The following is a 24,962-nucleotide window of genomic DNA, read 5'->3' as shown; positions in this document are numbered from 1 at the left end:
CTAGAGCTGAAACAGTTTTAAGGTCTTTGATTCCAGTCCAAGGTCTTAACCTTTAGTCTGGAGGGGTAGTTCTGGTTGTACCTTCTCCACAAGAGGAACTCCTCATCAGTGAAACGTATAAATTGTTAAAAAGTTCCTTAACGCCATTGCATACATCTAATTCTTTTTTTTTTTTAAATCAGGAACATGAACCAAAACTGATGTGTACTCCAGTCCAGCTACACTGTCTACGTGATCTGAAAATGAGGATCCAAATCCCTTTAGACACCTACTATTTGACTGGGGAGAATATCTTGTTCAGAAGTACAAATAAATTATGATCCTGGTGGTGTAGCACTGGTAAAAGAAAACTAGCAGGGAGACAAGAAAACTTTCTAGTGTGTGTGTCCGTATTGCAAAAATGTTGAATACATATAAGTGAACTAAACTGTTGCTCTTTGCAATGGGTTTTTGTGAAATGTGATTAGTATAGCATATGTTTGAACAAATTACACCCCAAATACATTCAACTATCGAGATTACAATGTGCAGCTTCCCATGCCTTCATATGTTGAGCAATAGTTTGATTTTTCCTCACTTTTCTTTGTCGTGGTTTAAGCCCAGCAGGTAAAAAAGCACCACGCAGCCGCTCGCACACTCCCCGCCCGCCCCTTCCCGGCCACGGTGGGATGAGGAGAAAATACAAAGGCAGGCTCCTGGGTCGAGACAAGGACAGGGAGGGATCACTCACCACTTATGCTCACGGGCAAAAGACAGGCTGAACTTGGGGAAGAAACAAAATCAGTTTCATTTACTACCAATCAAAACAAAACAAGGATATTAGGAAGTAAAACCCAAACCTTAGAACACCTCCCCCCCAGCCCTCCCTCCTTCCCGCCTCAACCCCACTCCCGGTTCTCTCCACCTCCTCCCCCCGGCGGCGCAGGGGAACAGGGGATGGGGGTTGGGGTCAGCTCGCCACACCTGGTCTCTGCCGCTCCTTCCTCCTCAGGGGCAGGACTCCTCACTCTTCCCCTGCTCCACCGGGGGGTCCCTCCCACGGAAGGCAGTCCTTCACGAACCTCTCCAACGTGAGTCCTTTCTGCGGGCTGCAGTTCCTCACAAACTTACCTGGCGTGGGTCCTTTCTGCGGGCCGATCTTCAGTCACACACTGCTCTGGCGCGGGCTTTCCCATGGAGTCCCGGCCATCTTGGGGGGCCTCCGCTCCCCCGCTCCCCTCCATGGGCTGGGGGGGGGCAGCCTGCCATCTCACCGCGGGCTGCAGGGGCATCCCCTCCTCCGGCGCACCTCCTCCCCCGCCTTCCTCACTGACCTCGGTGTCTGCAGAGGGGTTCCTCTCACATTCCAATCCCTCTACTCACTGCAGGTTTCCCCTTTTAAATCTGTTCTCCCAGAGGCGCTACCACTGTCACTGATGGGGTCGGCCTGGGCCAGACGCGGGTCTGACTCGGAGCCGGGGGAAGTTCTAGCACCTTCTCACAGGAGCCAGCCCTGCGGCCCCTCCCCCGCTACCAAAAAAAAAAAAAAAAAACAAACCCAAAACAAAACAAAACAAAAAAAACCGGGCCACACAAACCCATAACATTTTTTTAATGCAGGTACCAAAAGAGACCTTTTCCCAAGCACTTCAAAGTCACATTGGACACTGGTGGTCTGAGATGAGCAAAACATACTGAGTGAAAAAGGCATTGACAAAATCAGAAATCAGTCAGACTGGTGATATTTTAAACTGGGTAGACAAAATTCAGGATGTGAGCATCTTCCACGTGACCTTATCTATAAAACTGTGAAGATGGTTGTTAATACTGAATAAAAGATTGCAGAACTCTCAAGGACACAGCAAAAATCTAACAGCCACCTCCATCTCACTCACTAATCTACAGGTGTACAGATGCACAATATTTTCTGAAGCAAAAGGAAATCATTACAATATCCAAATGAAATTATCCTAACATTTTTGCCTAGCAGGCGAGAAAGTTAGCTTTTAGAATACTATGATACATCTACAGTCAAGGTGCATTACATCATATTCATATGATCAGTTTTATTCTACAAGAAAAAAGATCTAATCATAATATTTAATAGCTGTTTCATTGGTTCATACAATTAGACTGATTTGTGAATAAAAGAAAACAGTCTAGTTAATCATTCATCTTGGGAATACCCTTTTAGCTCTCTGACTTGTAATAGTTTGTATGAACTAGTGTTCTTAAAATTCTAAATGCAAAGCCTTTTTAAATGCCAAAAAAAAAAAATCCCTTTGGTATTTTGACCTACTATTCTTCTCTTTCTTACTCTTAACTGTCATTTAGTGGGACTTCATATGATTAAAAATGGTACTGGGAAGCATTTTGGCAAAACTATTTATTATTTGTTTTCTCTCAAGTCAATATCCCTGCAGAAACTAGAAAGTAACATCTTATTTTCTCTAGACACATATTTCAAGCTGATGTTTGGGGCTTTCAAAGCCTACAGTTTCCAGGACCCCCTTATTTTCTAGGATATTTTAAGTGGCAAGGCATTCATTTTCTAAAAAAAAAAAAAAAAAAAAAAAAAAAAAAAAAAGATTTCCAGTTTTTATGCAGAAAGATATATTTGATGATCTTTGAAAACCATTGTAAGATTTCAGTGTGCAGCACTGACATCTACCAGAAGCAATGGTGCAAAGAGCCATTATGCAAGTATAACGCTTAACAGCTCTGAGAACTGGGAAAGGGAGATAATGGAAGAAGTATAACTTTTCAAAAAACATTCCCACTTTCATCATTCACATGAAACATTATGAATCAGTACAGAACATACGAATGGTGCAATGCACTGTTTCTGTCCCACACCCTCTGCTACCCAAATATAAAAATTCAGCTAAACTCATGCTTTCAAACTGTTTTGTTTCTTTGAGCAGTGCCTGAAATTCAGACCATTCTCTGTGGGATGGCAAATTCTTCACCAGTAGTATTCTGTTTCTTTCTTTGTGCTTCTGGGCATAGGCAACAAAATTATACCTGCCTGCAAGATAGGGTTTGCATTAGTCTAAAAAGGAGTTTTCATCAGAGCAAACTGATAGAGCCGTGATCCGGCACGGGAGGCTTCAAACAAACTGCCCTTCATTGAATTTTATAATAGTCATAATAGTACTAAAATAAATTGTTTGGTTATTTAAGATTTCTTCCCTTTGCCCAGCAGTAATTCACACCTTAGTAAGTCTTCAGCTTAAGCTCTCTAAACATATTTCTGCCAGGGAGAGAACACAGCAACTTGTCATCTGCACGCTTACAACCACAACTTCCCTCTAAGGATAGGGACATGCAAAGAATACCATACAGGAAATTAGGATTCAAAACTTGACAACAGATTGATACCTGTTTTTCCATAATTCATAGAAGGGTTAGTTCATCTTACTATTTTTTTCTAAGAAGCCTAATATTTTCTCTCATTATATTGGCTGGGGTTTTTTTTAACACTTAGCAACAAATTAATTTTATTTTTCTTTTTTGTGATTCTTTTAAAACCGGGGTCAACATAACTAGCTTTTCACATGCTTAAATTTATATAGTTGGTGCTGACATTAGTTTTATTGGCAGAGAGTGGAGCTGTGCTAACTGTGTATTCTCTCAGTGGATATAAATGTGCATGATAGACTATTAGTGGAAAGATAGCAGAGGGCAAAGAAAATGAGTTAGAAATATACTTAAATACATCATGAGAAACAGGTAAATTCTTAAATTAGCAGGCAATTAAAATTAGTAATTATTCTAAAGTGACCGATACTGAACTTCTTTTAGAATGTGCCTTTAACAAGAAAAGGGATATGAATAATCCAGTCTTGTTCACACTTAAAGAGATTGCTTCTGTAGATAAACTAGTAGAGCATTAGCTTAAACTATTTCTTCAAATGGAATCAAATATATTAGCCAAAGGCCTTTTCTGCTAATACAGATGTAGTTACTCTAAGTTTTTTTTGTTTTTTTGGTTGGTTGGTAGGGGTTTTTTAACAGTCTATTAAGACAGTGATTTTTTTACACCCTAAACCAAAAGATTTGTGCTGAAAAAAAAAAAATAAAAATTTTATAACCTTTGTCAGGTGTGGCAATATATTGAAAATCTTTTTTATAAATAGTCTTACTAAAGGTCTGGAAGGACAAGCCTGAACAGGTTCTAAAGCTACTCTTTTGGAAAGGTGAAAATATCACTCAGGGATATTATATATGTGTGCCTGTGAACACGGGAAGAGAACTGCAGATTTTCTGTATCAGAAGTGCAGAGAAATCTGAGCAGAAGAACAGAAAAAATAGAAAATAAAAATATTTTTATGCAAGCTTGGAAATCACTCTTCATTTCCTCTTAACGAAAAAAGGAACCATATTTTGTAGAAAACTGCATATAATTATCAGTTTTACGGCAAGTAAAAAAGCTTTCTCCATTCAAATAACTTGCATTGTAGACTAACTCGACAGAAATGCAACTCAGGGCGGATGTGATAGGACTTCGACCATTCCTTCTTTATTTAGAGCCGAACATGCGTTTCACGTTTATCTTTTCTGCAAAACAGTACTTTAATGATTACAAGTTCTTTTTTGCTGAAAGTCAGGGCTCTGCACGCACCGCCTGGCTCTGCAGCCTTTCCTTCCCACCCAGGGCCCTGGCTGGCTGTGCCCGAGGCCAGGACTGGCATGGCAGAGCTTGCCTCTTCTTGCTGGGGTACCAGGGACTGCACCAGTGCGGGCGAGGGCACTGCCCTGCTGGCCGTGCTGCCACCCCCGCCTCCCCACTCCCCGAACCCTGCGGCCTAGCCTGCTCTTGCTGCTTCCTGAGGACTCTGCTGCAATATGTGAAAACCTGAAATATGTGGCATCCCATGATGCCTGATGTTTTCAGATAGCACTGAACTACCAACATGCAGCTCAGTGCATGGCAAGGGAAAACAAATGTCATCAACCTAGGGTGGGTGTGCACCTTCGGTGCATGGCAGCCTCCGCATGCACGTCCAGTGGTGTTTCTCAAACCCTAGCATGAAGCTTAAAAGTGAATTTTTTTTTAAAAAAAGATCCTTATGTGAAAAAGAAATTAACTGATCTTAGAATACTTCATGCTCACTTTCACTCCTGAAACTTCTTTCCAAGAGCAGAGTGGGTGACTTTATCCATAGCTAGGCAAATTGCAAAACGCTTGTTTTCTTTCTGCTCTGTCAAGATTGTTGCCCCAAGGGGTGATGATCATTACAAAACCTTAATGGTCATGTGGACAAAGAACTGCACTTTTGTATTGGGTCTGGCAGGGACAGAGTTCACTTTCCCCATAGCAGCCTTCATACTGCTGTGCTTTGTATTTGTAGCTATAAGGGAGTTGATAACACACCAATATTTTGCCTACTGCTGAGCAGTGCTCACACAGCATCAAGGCCGTCTCTCCAACCCCACCCCCAAAGGCCAGTAGGCTGGGACTGGGCAAGAGGTTGGGAGGGGACATAGCCAGGACAGCTGACCCAAACTGACCAAAGAGATATTCCATACCATATGACATCCTGCTCAACAATAGAAAGCTAAGAGAAAGGGGGGGGGGGGGGGGGGGGGGGGTGTTTGTTATTAAGGTGTTTGTCTTCCAAAGCAACCACTAAGCATACTGAGGCCCTACTTCACAGGAAGTGGCTGGACATTGCCTGCTGATGGGAAGCAAAGAATAATTTTGTTTGTTTCCTTTGCTTCCATGCATGGCCATCGCCTTCATTAAAGGCCACACATGGCCTTTATTAAACTGCCTATATCTCAACCCAGGAGTTTTTAATCTTATTTTCTCCCCCTGTTCTGCTGAGGAGTGGAGTGATAGAGTGGCTTGGTGGATACCTGGTAGCCAACCAACGTTAACCCACCACACCAATGCAAACCATGTTATTCAAAACTGCTTGGCACACTGAAATAACTAAATAATTTATCAGCATGGGGAAGAGGATCAAGAAAACAAGGCCAATCATGCAGTCATGAAGGAAATGGTCTTCAGTCCTTTTAAAGCAATAGACAGAAGCACAAAAAAAAGCCCAAACAAAAAACCAAGCAAACAAAAAAAAAAAAAATCCCCCAAACCAAAATTAAACAAAAAATAAACAAACAAAAACCCTAAGAAAAATCCACACATAAAACAGAAGAAAGCAAGTTTTCATGAAAAAGCAGGAGGTGATAGATGAGATGGAATACGGAACAGAATGACTCTGGACTTCATTAAGAAATCTAATGTGAGCAGAAAGAGCAGGTGAGGACTATGAGGAATAAGTACAGATATGTGCACTGATGTTCTGTTCTTCTGCCTACACCTGTATGTCTCCTGTGCTCTATGAAGTGTAATTGTTTTACAAGCAGAAGTCTATGTGCTATACGCATCAGCTTTCATGACTCCTTGAGAAATAAACTATGAAACAAGCTTGAGTTTGCTAAAACTCATGCTTAGTTTTTTTGAAGATATACATTGATGTTAGACATGACTAAGATAGCTGGATAGTAGCTTTTCCCATTTTTATGAAGCCTTTACAACAGCTGTTTAATTTCCTCTTTGACTATATTTACATGCAGTCTTCTTTTGTATTCTGAGGCTGTGGGTTCTCACATCTTTTCAGTCTTCCCTTCTAAAAATCTATTACATACTGCTTCTCAGACCCTTTTCCAAGACTTTCTTCTCAGCCTCCCGCTGAATTAAAACAGCATTGTTGCAGCACCTTCAGTTATCTTTACTTAAATTCAGTCTTTCCTTTACAGAATTACTTTCCAGTTCACTTCTGTAAAGCAGAGATGCCCATCTCCTTTCTGAATTTTTAAATATAACTTTTAAGTTTCATGCTGAGCTTTGAGAAGCACAACTGGATGCGCATGAGGAGGTTTCGATGCACTAAGTGTGCCCATCCTAGAATGATTCTTAGATGCTGCTCAGCTTAGAGTATCTTTGGGAAATCTTGTAGCCACATTATGCTGCTAAAGTTTGGCACCTCTGCAGGCTGAGGAACTTTATGAAGTTTAGAAGTTGTTTCTTTTCAATGTTTCAAGTTTCTGGAAGTCTGTTAGAGAATATTTTCTCCTGGTGGGTGTGCATTTGGTTTCCTTTGAATCGGTATTGTCTTCTTATTTTTGGCAAGTCACAACTATTTGGCCAAAATGATACTTTTTCATGTTCTTACTGGGATTTATCATTTATCTGTAAATGACAATGCACTCTGAATTTATTTGGTGGGGTTTGGGGTTTTTTTTGTTTTGTTTTGCTTTTTTTTTGTAGCGAACGTGGTAGAAACACTATCCTGCTAATTGTGGATGTGACCTACTGAAGCATCTGAATTCTTTTATTTTTTGATCAAATCTTCCTAATTGATGCTTGAAATTCTGGAATAAAAGCTTGCTTGCTGTTGTCCTCTTATTGTGAATTTATTTTCTATGCTCTTTAATTTGACATCTAAATTTCTGGTATCTTTGTATCTTATCTAGTGTCTGAAGTATGTCTGACATAACTCAAGCTCAGTTAAGAATACAATAAGGGGCTTCAATGATGAAAAATTTTGCATAGTTTTGCATCTTTGTCTGACAATCTAAGGCAATCAGCCATCTGGTGATTTCAGTTGTCATGTTCTAAGTAAGAGTTGGTCTGTTTTTTGTTATGGGGTTGTAGCAACAAATGCTTTGTGCAATGAAAACCACCTCCTTTGAAAACAGTGGTCTATCTTCATTTTAAAATATTAAATTTTCATTTCAGTTTTCTTTTATGTTGAAGACCTCAAATATTTGGACTTCCCAAATAGATCTACTTTCTATAGTTTACTCTTCCATTCTTGCCATCACTGTCTTCCACTTTCAAGTTAAACCTTCTTAAGATTTTTTTTCTGCTTTTCTTCATAACTCCTCAATAAGTGGTTGACATTATACTTTTCAAAAAGTACTTTTAAAATATAGCTTAGCAGATTTTTAGTTACATTTAGTCTTGCATTTTAAATAAATCCTTTGCACTTACCAGGCACTGACTGCAAAACAGAATTGCTTTAGCTGCCCTGAAGCAGATGGGAATGTGTAGAATTTCGTGAAGAATGATAGATTACAACCACAAGAGAACTCATGCTTGTCAGATGAAAAGCAATAGACATATATGAAAACATATTTTAATGTAAGAATGACTAAATTTTCCAATGAAATGCAAATGTTGACTATATGAATTTAGCTTTACTATAACTTGTCACTTTTCAAAGATAATGTTATTTTTAGAAATCTAATATTTAACCATACCTGAATATTTATTAGCTAATCTGATATATTTCAGTCATGGTAAAAATGGGAAGAGTTGTTAATGCATAATTAAGCATAATAATAATAATAATGAAGTTATTTCCACTGCAGTAGTACATCCCTCTCTCCCACCCCTGCTCCTCTCACCTCTCTTTCTCTTTTTCACTCACTCCAATCAACCTTTTCTTTATCCTTCATTTGTTAACATTTATTTTGTAGAGAAATTGCATTTAACTAAAGCTAGCCAGAAGGATTGGATAGATTAATTATTCCATGTCTCCCAAGTAGTAATTTCGACTTTTTCTATTGCTGTAAGGCTGCCTAATAATTTTATTTTGACCCTCTTGGCAAGAAGAGTACAGAACATGATATATTACTACTTTAAAGAGAATTTAAAAGGACCGTTAGTATTCTCAGTGTTTAAAAATAATAACTACAGCAATAGCCGTACAATAAACCATAGAATCATAGAACCACACAATGGTTTGGGTTGGAAGGGACCTTAAAGAACATCTAGTTCCAACCCCCTGCCATAGGCAGGGACACCTTCCACTAGACCAGGTTGCTCAAAGACCCATCCAGCCTGGCCTGGAACACTTCCAGGGACAGGGCACCCTCACAGTGAAGAACTTCTTCCTTATTTCTAATCTAGATCTACCCTCTTTCTGTTTAAAACCGTTACGCCTTGTCCTATCACTACATGCCCTTGCAGAAAGTCCCTCTCCAGCTTTCCTGTAGGCACCCTGTAAGTAGTGTGGAAGGTCACCGCCATAAGGTGTCCCTGAAGCCTTCTCTTCTCCAGGCTAAACAACCCCAGCTCTCTCAGCCTGACTTCATAGGAGAGGTGCTCCAGCCCTCTGATCACCTTCGTGGCCCTCCTCTGCAGCTGCTCGAGGAGGTCCATGTCCTTCTTATGGTGGGGGCCCCAGAGCTGAACGCAATGCTCCAGGTGGGGCCTTATGAGAGTGGCCTAACCTGACCCCTGATTACTTGGACAATTTCTCTGTATTCTTCCCAGGCTACCTGTCATTGCTTCCACCCTCTGTAGGCTTCCTTTCTGTGTTTGGGTTTGTCCAGGAGCTCCTTGTTCATCCACGCAGGCCTCCTGGTGTTTTTGCCTGACTTCCTCTTTGTCGGCATGTATCACTCCTGAGCCTGGAGGAGGAGATCCTTGAATATTAACCAGCTTTCTTGGGTCTCTCTGCCCTCCGGGGCTGTATCCCATGGTACTCAACCGAGCAGATCCCTGAAGAAGCCAAAGTCTGCTCTCCTGAAGTCCAAGGTAGGGAGCTTGCTGTGTGCCCTCCTCACTGCCCTAAGGATCTTGAACTCCATCATTTCATGTAGATACAACAGAGTGGCATGTACTTATACACGTGACTAAACTGTCAGATAATGGTCAATAATAGTTCAACAGTTCTATTTTATCAACTAATACAGAGACAGGTGATCAGATGCAGCATGGGGGGCAGCTGATATGATAGGACACAGAACTAAAATATGAATCCATGGATGTAGACAAGATTCTGAAAAAAATCTCCACAACTGCGACGATCCTTAGCATTGTCCAGTGAATCTTGAAGACCACCTGTAATTCTACCTACTGCATCATGTGTTACAAATTGACTGCTAAATTAGTCCTTGCTTCTACCTGCTGGCCAGAAGTCACTCAAGCAGAGAAGATTTTTCTTTTGAACACCTTGCTGAATTGCTGCATGTTTTTTGCTGGACTGATAAGGCCCAATGTTTTATGTAATGCTTTAGACTACGGCTAAACAGTTATTCTCAGGAATACTTCAACTCTCCCCACTCTCACCCCCCACTGCACCACTGCCACTTTTCCATTTATGTGAATAAAATTAGTTCAAACCAGATCTAAATTACTATAAAAATGGTATTTTAGCAGTTTATGTACATTTATCAGTGCATTTTCTCGATGTGCTTTCAGAGATGTTCCACAACAGAGGAGTGCATAAATAGGTGTGGTGACAATGACTAAGAAGGAAACTGAGAAAATAAATGAATGAAAAAATGTTATTACTTAAAAGGTCAATAGAATAGGCACTGATGACGATAAGCACTGGTGTAGTCTAAGAGACAGATGCTGGCTTCAGTTCTATACCTGAAGGTGCCGCTACCTTTCAGTTACAATTGTCTTTGTGAAAAACTGATTACTCTATAGCAAAATGTTTTTCCTATTTACAGGCTTGAAGCAATATAGAACTAGTAAAAGTCCCTATCAGCAGGTATATATGAAGACATTTATATGTACATAGGAGCATGTATATATGCTTCTTCATCACACATGTAATAAGACATGCTCTAATGTTCGTTCATATATTCCCATTTTACAGCTACATCAGAAGAAGGAAAAAGAGGAAATAAGTCAAGTAAGGGAGAGCTGCGAATGTTATAGATTGTAGCAAAACAGTGGGGAACCACAGATATGATTTGTAACTGGGAACTAAAGTAGGCTGACATTTTACCAAGACTGATACAACTCTAAGATTGAAAGTGGGGAAAAAAATGTTAGCAACAGATACCATAGACTAAATTGGTTTTAGTCACACTGGTCTGGTTCCTTGTAGATATGACTCCAATAACGATGTCTGGTCAATGCCAATTACTTCCCCTGATGAACATTAATTAGCAACTGCATACTCTAGTAGCTAGGCTACAAAAAGTTTCTCATTTTTTTCCTTATTTTTTTAATATAAGAAAATGAAATCTACTCTGATTTTTGTGGATGACCATGGGATTGAAATTATTTGCTGAAGATGGTATTGGGGTTTACTGGTAAAAGGATTAGATTCTGCATATTTAATATTTGCAAAGTTTTAATAATAATTTACTCAGCAGAGGTGTGATCAAGGGAGATAGTTGTTTAGGATATTGATAATCATGAATAACGCAACAATTTGTTTATGGATTAATTTTAATAGATGTTAATCATGTTCTTGGGTGTGTAATAATAGACTTTTAAGAGCTACATGCTAGAAACATTTGGATATTTCAAGGGCATGTATCAAGCACTCTCATTGCATAGGAAGGCTCCAAACTTCTCAGGTTCACACTCATAAAACTTAGCACATATTTAATACATCACATTTTCAAAGTCTTTGGGTACTGACTATTTTTTTACCCACAGATTTTTGCTCCTAATCTTTTGCCTAGGAGAAAAATTAGCTGTGCACAGTTTGCATGAGTTCAGAGATTAAAGAACTGAAAATCAAACTCCCTGACTTCCATGCATGTTTTATGTGCAGAGAACTGAGTAATGAATGGTGCACATCTTGATATGCAAAACTTTGATTTTGAGATTTGACCCAGTACGGCATAGAAAGGTCTCCTTTCTCAGTCTGTTCCTTCACACCTACTGATGTGTGAGCCCTGTAATCTTTGACTCTTATCTCCTCAATCCCACTTCTTTAAAGAGATTCTTCAGCAACACACACTAAAGTTAGGCAGGGAAAAGTGTTGTCCTGCTCAACTTCTATACATAAATAAGATCTGAAAGATTCATCAACCTTCCACTCAGTTAATGTCACCATTTGCTAATCATTAATCCAGGTATCGGGACCAGTGATGTTTAACATATTTGCCGGCGACATGGACAGTGGGATCGGAGTGCACCCTCAGCACGTTTGCCAATGACACCAAGCTGTGTGGTGCGGTCGACACTCTGGAGGGAAGGAATGCTATCCAGAGGGACCTCGAAAGGCATGAGAGGTGGGCCATGCAAACCTCATGAAGTTCAGCAAGGAAGAGTGCAAGGTCTTGCACATGGGTCGGGGCAATCCCAAGCACAAATACAGGCTGGGAAGAGATTGGATTGAGAGCAGCCCTGAGGAGAAGGACTTGGGGTGTTGGTTGATGACCTGGCAATGTGCATTTGTAGCCCAGAAAGCCAACATATCCTGGGATGCATCAAAAGAAGTGTGGCCAGCAGGTCGAGGGAGGTGATTCTCCCCCTCTATTCCTCTCTCATAAGGCCTCACCTGGAGCACTGCTTTCAGCTCTGGGGCCCCCACCATAAGAAGGACATGGACCTCCTCGAGCAGCTGCAGAGGAGGGCCACGAAGGTGATCAGAGGGCTGGAGCACCTCTCCTATGAAGTCAGGCTGAGAGAGCTGGGGTTGTTTAGCCTGGAGAAGAGAAGGCTTCAGGGACACCTTATGGCGGTGACCTTCCACACTACTTACAGGGTGCCTACAGGAAAGCTGGAGAGGGACTTTCTGCAAGGGCATGTAGTGATAGGACAAGGCGTAACGGTTTTAAACAGAAAGAGGGTAGATCTAGATTAGAAATAAGGAAGAAGTTCTTCACTGTGAGGGTGCCCTGTCCCTGGAAGTGTTCCAGGCCAGGCTGGATGGGTCTTTGAGCAACCTGGTCTAGCGGAAGGTGTCCCTGCCTATGGCAGGGGGTTGGAACTAGATGTTCTTTAAGGTCCCTTCCAACCCAAACCATTGTGTGGTTCTATGATTCTATGAAATCTCTTTCTTTTAAACCTGATTGACACTTCATTGTCTGTGTCAGCTGTTTCTATTATTTGTTAAGTAGATGGTCTCAAAGGGATGCAGAATTTGTGAAGACATGTCAAAACTGGTTTCCATGATACCAAGATATATTCTTCTAGAATGTGTACACTGGTGTTCTTTAATAAACAGTCCATGTGTGGTATTCCTTCTAGAGGGAAGGGACCACAGAAGGAGGAGGCTCTTGCTGTATCTAATAAATAGGATAGTGCAAACAAACCCATCAAACAGCACAAGAGAATTTATTGTATTTCACATATCCGGTCCACACTGATTATCCTAAACAGTTTTAGAATCAGCCTGGTATGTCCCAGGCGTCACCAAGACAAAAGGCTAACTAAACCTAACGTGCATTTAAAGACACTTGAAATTTAAACTGCAAATCCAAATTAATCTGTCACATTGGCCAAACTGTGAGAATATCTTCTAAGTTACAAAGCTGTAATGTGTGAGTTAAAACTTTTTTAGCTTTGTGAATTAGCATCAGTATTGAAGATGGTGAAGACAAGCAAAGAAGAAATATTTCTACTTCAGTTATGTCAAAGGCTATTGCTCATTAGCCGACTATGCCTGGGATTAGCTTGCAGAATAGAGGGGTAATTTCTTTGGAGCTAGTGTCACATGTACCAAGTGTTTGTCTGTCTGTGATAATCTTTATTCTCCGCAAGTCTTTATCTGAAACTGCTCTTCGGCAGGGTCCTTAATTTTAATGACTATCAGGGATTTGATCATTACTTGGTGAGTTTTTACCTCTCAGATGTGATTGGCTTTTTAAAAAGTGTTCCCAATTTCAACAAGTAGTCTACTGCAGAATGACATTTATAAATTGAATACTTTTCAATTCTCCAGTTGTATTACATGAGGGTTAATATATTTTTGCCACTAGAAATGCCTTAAAAAATCAACACTTTCGATCTTTTGGAACAGCGGGTAAGGTAGGTGAGGGAAAGGGATAAATTCAAGAGGGATATCTCTGAAAAAGATATCTTTATTTATAAAATATTGGAATCTTGTAACTAGGATTCTGATCTTTTTTTCATAAATTTTGTCATCAAAAGAATTATTTAACTTTTTTACTTTTGCAAAATGACTGTTCATCAGAAATTTGAATCAGAGGAAGATGTCAATTCTTGCTGCTAGTCATAATGACTTGTTTTAATTATGGTTCTTTCTGTACTAACTCTTCCGAAGAGCTGGTTCAGCCATTTATTATGAATAACATTCATTTAAGCCAACACAGATTTGATTACTCACCTACTCTGAATCTCATTTGCTTCAATATTTGCCATTTCTAAACTGTCATTGAATATTTTGGCCAAAAAATTTCCTATTTACAGGCTGTACAAACCTCATTCCAGTTGTTCTGGATTCTCTATTAATGGAAAGTTTAAGACCATTCTACAGCAGTCTATTTCTGCTCCCAGCCAAATTAATGAAAGCTTTTCAATTTGAAAATTCCAGAGTATAGTCCTCTGTAATTGGGTGCCTGGCTCACATGACAGCTTCTCACTCATTTGCTGACTGTAATATTTTAGATATGTTAATGACAAATAACAGTTTTAGACCCTTGTAATGAACACATGCACACTTAGAATTTTTTGACCGATGTTGACTACTATGACTCTCAGAAGCTCAGTGACTCAGTTACCACTGTTCTGGCAGCATAAATGGGCTTTAAAGTGGACATAAATTACTTTTACAAGTATTTCCAAACCTCTTTGTGGTAGTAGAGTAGCATAAAACTGCCTAATATAAATTAGAATTCAGCTTACTCTGTTTTGCTTATTTCAGTTTGGCCTTGGGTTTTGTGGATTTTTTTTCCTTAATTGTGAAAATTTTCTTCATAATCTAAATTTCCTTATAAAATGACTAGGGATAGTGTAGTTTAAACAATACAAAATAAGTTATCATCAGGCACTATAGCATTTAGCTTTTCTTTCCACATTTCTAAGCTTTACCTCTAAAAGGGTCAAAAGTTAATAGAACAGAACTGTAAGATTTATTTCTCCTATATATTGGGCCAAAACTTCATCTTTTCCTTTCACGTTAATGGAACTACAAAGTAGACTCAGCTGGTTCCTTTTATACGCAGGTTCACCCCCGGTTATGGAGTTGGCAAATTTTGTCCTGCATCACATCTGCTCCGCAGTGTCTGACTATCAGGGAGTTCTTGTTTGGGCTGCCAGATTAGTCCCTTCAGGTAGGCTGCTGCAGGAAACAAAGTAAAGCTTCAAGTTGTGAACAGGCATAATTTGGCTCCACTAGTTGAGAAGCTATATGGATGGTTGACAGCTGTCATATTCCACCTTCCCCAGTACCCCTTCATGTTGGTCTCTCTGGCAATAGGTGCCCTTTAAACCTGAGTCTTTTCCCTTAAAGAATCATTGCTTTTGCAGACTTGTTAAAATGTGGCCTAGAAAAATTTATATCCCAAAGGTATGGGATTCAGGGTGCAATTTGAAAAACTTTATGTGGAAAAGTTGTAACATTAGGTATTTCTTGCCTGGAGTTATAGAATTAGTATAGGCTTATAAATTACCCTTTAAGTCAGAAATATAATTGCTGTCTGATTTTTCTTCAGTAGTTTGGATTGAAAATTATTTTTAAAATGGATTGCATTTGCCCATGGTATTGCAAACAGTTTGATCTTTTGATGATAGTTGAAAAAACCCACCAAAATAGCAACAAGATAAAACTGGTGTGTTGCCATGAAGAAATTGCTTTATAAGAACAAGAATAATGACATATTTGAAGAATTCCATATGATGTGGGAAAAATGTGTTTTATAACTCAATCAGAACAAGATGTATAAGAAAGAGACATGTCAGCTCGCTAGGGAGGTTTTGTGGGGGGAAGTAGTACAACAGTTCAGAACAATATTTTATAAGGGATTAGTTTTGCTGCTTGTCCACAAAGCTTTTTAATGCACCATTTTTTTTCTTTTATCAGTATTTTGGAATCAATAGATATTTGAAATGAAAAAGATAAGCAGTTTAAATGGGCTTTTCTTTACCTTCCCCTGTAAATGTACGACTAACACCTGAAGTACATACAGGGTTAATGTAGTGTTGCTGTCTAATAGACAACATTCATCAACCCCTTCCCCACCTTCTTAATCTTTTTGTTAAAACATTCTTTGCTATAGGATTTCTCTGGTTTTACTTGCAGTAAATCCTTTTATAATTATTCTTGGCTTGACTTGATACCCCTCAAAAAATTGCTTGTTCCTATGGACAATGCCTCAAGAAGAGAATGAGCACAAATATTTTAAATCAGAGGATTATGCCAAAGCAAAAGGAAAAAAAGAAAGCAGTTTCTTGTTTTTTTTAAGTATCCATAGCCAAGGCCTGGATTACTGGTGCATAATATATGTAACTCTAATCACACTACTGAAGTCAATCAATTGCTGATTATCTGAAATGGACAGATGGGATATTGAAGCCCTCTCAGAAGAATCTAAATTCCAAATTAGGATTGAAGACCATTGGTTTGACTTTGGTTATAATAACCCATGAGAATTTATATATTTATATATTTACACAGACTCCCCAGGATTTGCTAGTTTACTGCAGCTAATGACCACTCCCAGGCCCAAAGTGTGTTCAAAGACTTATTGGACAACAAGCTCATCTGAACTTGTTAAAGGAATTTAAATCATGTTCTTTGAGTTCTTCAACAGCTCCCCGCCAATTTTTTTTTAGTATGCTTATAAATGAATAAAAAAAGAATATCTATGAATAACACTGGCTTCTCTCATTATTTTCCTGTCTATTTACCTGGTGTTCTGGATTTTCTTTTCTTACCTGAAAAGACACCAATATTGTTCAGTGTTCCACTTGTCCTCCAGCTGCTGGGCCAGAAGTGGACAAGTTTTCTATAGATCCATGTTGTCCTGGTTTTGGCTGAGATGATAGAGTTATTTTTCTTTCTAGTAGCTGGTATAGTGTTATGTTTTGGATTCACTATGAGAAGAATGTTGCTAACACACTGACGTTTTCAGTTGTTGCTAAGTAGTGTTTATGGTAAATCAAGGATTTTTCAGCTTCTCATGTCCAGCCAGCGAGAAGGCTGGAGGGGCACAAAACATTGGGAGGGGACACAGCCAGGGCACCTGACCCAAACTGGCCAAAGGGATATTCCATACCATGTGACATCATGTCTAGTATATAAACTGGGGGGAGTTGGCTGGCGGGGGTGCGGATTGCTGCTCGGGAACTAACTGGGCACTGGTCGGCGAGTGGTGAGCAATTGCGTTGTGCATCACTTGTTTTGTATATTCTGATCCTTTTATGACTATCATTATTATCATTTTATTATTGTTATTATTATCATTATTAGTTTCTTCCTTTCTGTTCTATTAAACTGCTCTTATCTCAGTCCACAAGTTTTACTTTTTTCTTCCGATTCTCTCCCCCATCCCACTGGGTGGTGGGGAAGTGAGCAAGCGGCTGCGTGGTGCTTAGTTGCTGGCTGGGGTTAAACCACAACACATGTTTTTCAACATTGTGCTGGAATAACACCCTTGAGAAATCTTAAAATATGGTAGAGCATCACAAAATGTGTTCATGCAACTGAATCTATACCTGCCTACCTAATTATGAAAAGATAAATTACTCTCCAGATTACATTAATGATATTTGATTAACTCCTCTCTGCATTTGTTGGAAGCCTAGACATCCATCTCATACATTGACACCTACACTATAGGAATTTAAAGAGGAAAGTTGAATCCTACCCTATGGTGCTGTAGACAAGCTGTCTTTTTTTTTCGCTTTGTTTACTGCCTGATATGGAGGGAACTTGAATGGCAAGTGCAATTACATTGTTAATTCAGAAGTTATCACTGATGCAGTGCACTACATTCACACTTTTAGTCCAGGGTCTGTCTCACACTGGAAGAGCTAGATAAGTAAGATGAGTTCACTTAGTGCTTAAAGTACACAAACTAGTAGTTTCTGGGACTTTGAAATCATCACGTTAATGATGTTAAGAGACTTGCTGTTGATTGCGAGAAAGTGCTGCAGTTACTAGTAATAGGACTTGGATCTTCATTTTGCACAAAGATAATACAATGAGTTTCATTTTTCAGAGAAATGCATCTCTTTCCCATCTGAGCACAGAGGCATTTATTGGATTAGATGATCAGATTGCTAAAGACAGAGTTTTTCTGGAGGTGTCTGTTTGAAGTACAAATCTATAATGCATATATCTCTTCAATGCCTAGAGGTGCTCTGTGAAGTCATGACTCGAGCTGGCAGTTCTATGCTAGAGGTCATGACCCAAGTGGAGTCTGTTGGTTACAAATTGGATTTCTTATCTAACAGAAACTTAGTTACTCATGCCAGTATTTAAGATCATAATACTGATGCAAATAGAACCCATTTTACAAAAGTGGCTCCATAATTAAATACTCTGGAAACCACTGCTACCATTAGTAGTGGTTACTGTAAATAATTGCAAATAATCAGCTACACAAGTAGACAGAGAGAAATCTTACTAACTAAAATAAACTCTAAACCACTAAGTAAATCCTAAAACTGAGGCATCAAAGACAAGCAAGAGGTTTCTGAAAGTAATGGTACTCATGCATGTCTTTCTCACTTATTTTCTGCTGGCTTTAGTTGTTCAACATTTTTCTTTCCTTGTTTATGCTGTCAAGTTAGACTGCAAACCTTTTCAGCAGGGAATTTTTATTCCTTCATGTCTTCAGCATGTGCACAAAATACAGTCAATACTACAGAGATCGATATCATTACTGTTAATAGTTCTGTCCACATGTATTTAGCAATGTTAAATATAATAACCACAAAGCATGAAATGTTCATAGAATATGCAGGTTATTTATAATTAGAAGTGTTGACTTATTTATGGCTAACTAACATTTGAGCTATATTCCTCTCACTGGAATTGCTTCTTTAAGAATTCAGCTTTGCTTAGGCAGATAATCACTGAAGGTCAAACTTGTTCCAGGTTAGTGAGAACACAGGAGAGATCAATGCATTAAGCATCAGTTCTCTTATACTGGACTCTCCTCATTTTTGGAAGCTTATACTACAGATTGCATATTAAACCTCCAACATTCTGGATAAAAAAGCTAAGGTTTCTGAACTTTTGTTTTAGTTCAGTTATTCTCTGCATTTGGGAAAAAGACTCAAAAAAAAAAAAAGAACTAAAATTAAAAAAATATTATATTGGTCTGTGGTAATCAACAGTATACTTAACACCTTTTGGGTTCTTTGATATAGCTCTTTTGCAAGTTTGACTTAGCTGTTTTCTTGTTGGCCTTGGACAAATTGCTGGTGAAGTTGGGAAAAATTCCCAGAATGGAGTATAAAAGCAGCATAATCTTCAAACAGTGAATAATATTACAATATTACTTTCTCTTGTGTAATTTCCTTTAAATTATTTACAGATAAATTATGTAGAGCTGGATTCATCAAGCAGGAGGTGTCTGCAATATAGATGTCTACATCTGCACTAATTACCCTGCTGTCAATTTGTAGTTAGTCAAGAGAAACAGGCACTTTTAAGTAAAGTAGATATACTCGAGTCTATAAATAGAGAAGAATTGTGCCCCAGATGTGCCTTTTTCTCACAAACAAAGCCCACATGGAAGATGTCTTCTTTATTAACATGTTGTTTGCTGTATCTCACTTTAGGTATCTTTAAAATATTTGCTGAGTATTAGCATGTGGATACTTTAGGAAATTATATGAGATCTTCACCTTGACATTTGAAAAGGGCCAGAACATCATAAAACAACACATAGGAAGTGAAATAAGCTTAAGCTCAAGTGCATACCAGCATTTCATGCCCAAAGCCTTTCTCTCTCTCAGCAAGAAAACGTCTTTGTGACATCATAGTGCAGACCTCAGCCTCCCCTTACCTGCAGCGTAAACTGTCCTGGCCTAACATTAGTGGGTATTTCACCTAAGCTAATGGCAGTGATACAAGTCTATAGATTTATTCGCAGACAATTTTGTTGACATCTTACAAGAAAATTGATTTATAGGTAACCTGAGTTTAAGCTGTCTTGCTTGGTATTCAGTGAAAAGTGGAAACCAGATCCCCTGCCCTTACCTAGGTGTCAAGGAAGCACAAAGCCCGATTTGAGAAAGTGCTAAATATTAGACTGCTTCCTGAAGCAGGACAGTGTAGGTATAATCATTAAAGAGTATTAAAGACACAATCACCAAAGAAGGCTCCTTGCTGAGATATTCCCACAAAATGCAGGGAAAGTCTTGAAGAAAAATCTGGAATTAGGTCTGCAATATAGAGCTGCAAAGACTTTCAGCAGGTCCATAGCTCCTGCTGAAGGGTTGAGTCTGATTCCAATAATGAAAAACAGTCCTTGTTGTTGTCTAAGCCTGCTAAAGGTACTGTCTGACAAAAGCAAGGCAAAACAAATGTCCCTTTCCCCTGAGCTGTGAATTCTTTCCTATGTGGTAGCAAAGTGCAATGTAGAAACTGCAGACCTGTTAGTCTAACCTCAGTACCTGGAAAAATTATGGAGAAGATCATACTGGGTGCTGTTGAAAGGCATTTAAAGGACAATGAAATCATCAGGCACAGTCAACATGAGTTCATGAAGGGAAAGTCCTGTCTAACTAATTTGATATCCTTCTACAATAAGGTCATCCAGCTAGCAGATAAGGGGAAGGCAGTGGGTGCAGATTGTCTGGATTTTAGTAAGGCTTTTGATACTGTCCCTCACAGTATCCTTCTGGACAAGCTGTCCAACTGTGAGATGAGCAGGTACACAGCACATTGGGTGAAGAACGGCTGACCGGCAGGGCTCAAAGGGTTGTAGTGAATGAGGCTACATCTGGCTGGTGACCAGTCACCAGTGGTGTTTCTCAAGGTTCAGTTCTAGGGCCAGTTTGGTTCAATATATTTATCAATGATCTGTATGCAGGAGTTGAATGTACCATTAGCAAATTTGCTGATGATACCAAACTGGGAGGTGCTCTCTTGAGGGACAAGAGTAGCTTGTAGGGTACTATGATTTGGATTTGTGATGAACACAGTGTTGATAACACTCTGATGTTTTAGTTATTGCTGAACAGTTCTTATGCAATCATCAATGGCATGAATTTTAACAACAAATGCTGAATTCTGTACCTGGAATGGAGTAATGCCAGACACAAATATAAAGTGGGAGAGGCATGTCTGGAGATCAGCTCTGCAGAAAAGGATCTGGGAGTGCTGGTTGACAGCAGGCTCATATGAGCCAGCAGCGTGCCCTGGCAGCCAAGAGGGCAAACCGCATCCTGGGGTACATCAGACACAGTATAACCACCCAGTCAAAGGAGGTGATCATCCCGCTATATTCAGTGTTGGTGTGGCCTCACCTTGAGTAGTGTGTGCAGTTCTGGGACCTACAATTTAAGAAGGATGTGAAGGTCCCTGAAAGCATCCAGAGGAGGGCAACAAAGCTGGTGAAAGGGCTGGAAGGCATGTCCTGTGAGGAGCAGCTAAGGACTCTGGGTTTGTCTAGTCTGGAGAAACAGAGGCTGAGGTGTGACCTCATTGCTCTCTACAGCTTCCTGAGGAGGGGAAGTGGAGAGGGAGGTGCTGAGCTCTTCTCCCTGGTGTCCACTGATAGGACTCATGGGAATGGTTCAAACCTGCATCAGGGGAGGTTCAGACCTGACATCAGGAAGCATTTCTTTACAGAGAGGGTGGTCAAACACTGGAACAGGCTTCCTAGAGAGGTAGTCAATGGCCCATGCTTGTCAGTGTTTAAGAGGCATTTGGACAATGCCCCTAATAACGTGCTTTAACTTTTGGTCTGCCCTGAAGTTCTCAGCCAGTTGGATTGGTGGTCACTGTAGGTCCCTTTCAACTCAAATATACTCTTCTCTTCTCTTCTCTTCTCTTCTCTTCTCTTCTCTTCTCTTCTCTTCTCTTCTCTTCTCTTCTCTCTCCTCTCCTCTCCTCTCCTCTCCTTTCCTCTCCTCTTCTCTCCTCTCTTCTTCTCTTCCATTCTTTCCCATTCTATTCTCCTTGCCAGAGATCTTCAGATATTTTCAATTAGTCAAAAAATCATGCAAATATTGGAAAAATAAGACTACATCAGTAATTTCAAATATTTGTGACTATTTTAAGTGATATGAGAAATACTTTGAAATGGATTTCTTTATTAGGAAAGAGACCTTGACAGTTCAATCAGATTACATTTTGTACTGTTTTTTACTAGGATAGAGTTAATTTTCTTTATTTTAGCTTGTATGGTGCTATGGTTTGGATCTGTGTTGGAAACAGTGTTGACAACACACTGATGTGTTAGTTATTGCTGACCAGTTCTTTCCCAGTGTCAAGACATTTTCTGCTTCTTACACCACCCCACCAGCAAGCAGGCTGGTTGTGCACAAGAAATTGGGAGGGGACACAGCTGGAATAGCTGACCCCAGCTGACCAAGGGATACCCCATACCATATGATGTTGTGCTCAGCAATAAAAGCTGGGGGAAGAAAAAGGGAAAAGGAGGGATGTTCAAAGTTATGGCATCTGTCTTCCTAAGAAACCATTACGCGTGATGGAGCCAGGCTTTCCTGGAGATGGCTGAACATTTGCCTGCTGATGGGAAGCAGTGAATTAATTCCTCATTTTGCTTTCCTTTTGTGTGCAGTTTTGCTTTACCCATTAAACTGGCTTTATCTCAACCTGCAATTTTTCTCACTTTTACCCTTCCAATTCTCTTCCCCATCCCACTGTGAGGGGTGAGTGAGTAGCTGTGTGGGGCTTAGTTCCCTAGCGGGCTTAAAACACAACACTTTTGTAGCTCCTTCTCAATATTCAAAGCTAAAGGAATCATCTTGATTTTACTGAAGGTAGATTTCAAAGAAGAAAATTTAGGATTTATAAAGCCATCAAAAATAATGTTAATATTGCTGAATGTGAAATTCATTTATAAAAATGAAAATAGAAAAACATGTTCAATACTACTTTATCCTGTAAGGATTTAGATATACTTCAAAATGTTACACTATTGTATTTGCCCTAATGACATTCATCTCTACTTTTCTATGCAGCAGTATAATTATATACCCTTCATATGAATCCATGTCTAATATGTATCTGGGTCTCCCGACACTTTTGTTCAACCACTAAAAATATGCATTCTATAGGTTCCTAAAATTGTACAAATTTAGCTGTAGTTAAAATAGGATGAAAGATTATTTCTCGAAATGTTCTCTTTTTTCAGTTTCTCATTCTTCTTACTCTTCTTTGCCTCCCCCTCCCAACATGTCTTCCATTTTTCAAATTAGAATAACTGACAGACAAGATAAGGAGAGGGAGAAAAATGGCAAATTATTTTTTCAACATTCTTCAGAAAGTTTTTAAAAACAAGCCTTTAACACTTACAGTAAGCTTCTTAGCTTTTGCAAATAGATCATTTATTTACCATCTTCACTTTTATTTCCTACACTATGATTGCTCTATATACCTTTGCAGATTAAAACCAACTTGAATATAAAGTTCTACTAATGACTAACACTCAATTTTCCTTTCTTTCACACTAGTTCCAAAATAGTATCACAAATTGGCCTTCAAAATAATCCTGATTACAAGCAATTTGTTCATGTGCACATATAAAATTCTGTGAAGCTGTAACTGCCATGGGAGATAGCAGAGAAGGTGAGAATTTAGGCCCCCTCTTATTATTTGCCTGTTCTTATGGTGTCCTAATAGAGAAAAACTATATAAATACTTCCACACTTACTTTCTTCTCTCTTTTTTTTTTTTTTTTTTCCAGAAACTGAATCTAAGAAATGGGTACCATGTTATCCTCCATATCTATTTGCAATGTGGTGCACAAGGACTCTTCTAAGTTCAGAGCCAAACAGTTTTATGCACTGAGTGGAAGCAGAACAAAAGAACATCACTTAATTTACTCTTTCCTGAAGGTTTTTTTTTTTATTTTCTCCCTTCTCAGAGGTAGAAGAAAATATTAATTTTTTAAGCAGGATCAAATCCTGCCAACTGGAAAATAGTCCCATTAAACTGCAGAGTAACTTACATTTGTCTGAAAAAAGAAGTTTGAATCTGAACATATATTAAGCTGAAAGAAAATAAGTGATACACAATACACAAAAGTGTCTGTCAAGCAGGATCACATGCTAAAATTTCCCACGTAGAATCACATTTAATGTATTTCACTTCCTTTTCTTTTTACATTACAGGCATTATAATTAAAATTTGAGTTATGGTAATTTAAAAAGCCATTTTACTGGAAATGAAGAACAATTGATCAACATAAAACATTTCAGTGGGAGAAAAGCAAAGGTATAGAGAGTTGATCTTTTTATTTTTTTTTTTTTTTTTTACTCAATTTTGTATCAGTCAGAGTGATCTAATATTTGGTTTTTATCCTTTTCATTTAATCTCACATTCATTGCTTATCCCCTTGGGGATATTCTCTATTTTATTCAAAATGTGGTAGATGTACTTATGTCAGTGTTGAGCATCTTTTTTTGCTTGGTTAATTAGCTACAAGTCTGCAAAGCTACAGACCTATTTTAAGCATTTGATTTCTTTTATATTTTTAATTGTAACAAGGACCAGGACTCATTAAAACCATGTGTGATTAATGTATTTTCCTCAGGTGTTTTATTTCTTTCAATTGTGCCCTTCTATAAATTCACTTTGTGGACTGAAGCAGGGAGCTTTAGAAAGAACATTCTTCCAGATCAATGTGGGGAGCTTTGATTTTTTTAAAGATTCACTTGTACACGGACTCCTTTTTGGTTACAGTTGCTGTTACCAAATGCTTTCAATTGTGATGCTGACATGATCAATTTACAGCAAAAATAGAGCTGGGTTGAGCACATCTAGGAGTAGGAGCAGTGCATTTCAAGAGAACAGAGGTTCAGACAAAGTAATGAAGATAAGTCCTAGGATTACAGGAAATTTAATAGAAAGAAATCAAATACATGAAACACATCCTTCCCCATTATTAGGTCATACAAAAAATACAGAACATTAATCACTGATATCATCTGTTCATTTCTAAAATAAGTTTGCAGTGATAATAATAGTCCATTTTGGTTTCATTCTAAACAGGATGTGTTCTCATAGATTAGGCTTGAATTAATGGTTATTCATCTCCAACTTCAGTCATTCATATTTGTCTAACAATGGCCTAATTAAATTAAGAAATTCCTCAAATCAGTA

The sequence above is a fragment of the Aquila chrysaetos genome, chromosome 4 (genome assembly GCF_900496995.4).
Source record: "Aquila chrysaetos chrysaetos chromosome 4, bAquChr1.4, whole genome shotgun sequence".
Classification (NCBI taxonomy): domain Eukaryota; kingdom Metazoa; phylum Chordata; class Aves; order Accipitriformes; family Accipitridae; genus Aquila; species Aquila chrysaetos.
This window is presented reverse-complemented; position numbering follows the sequence as displayed.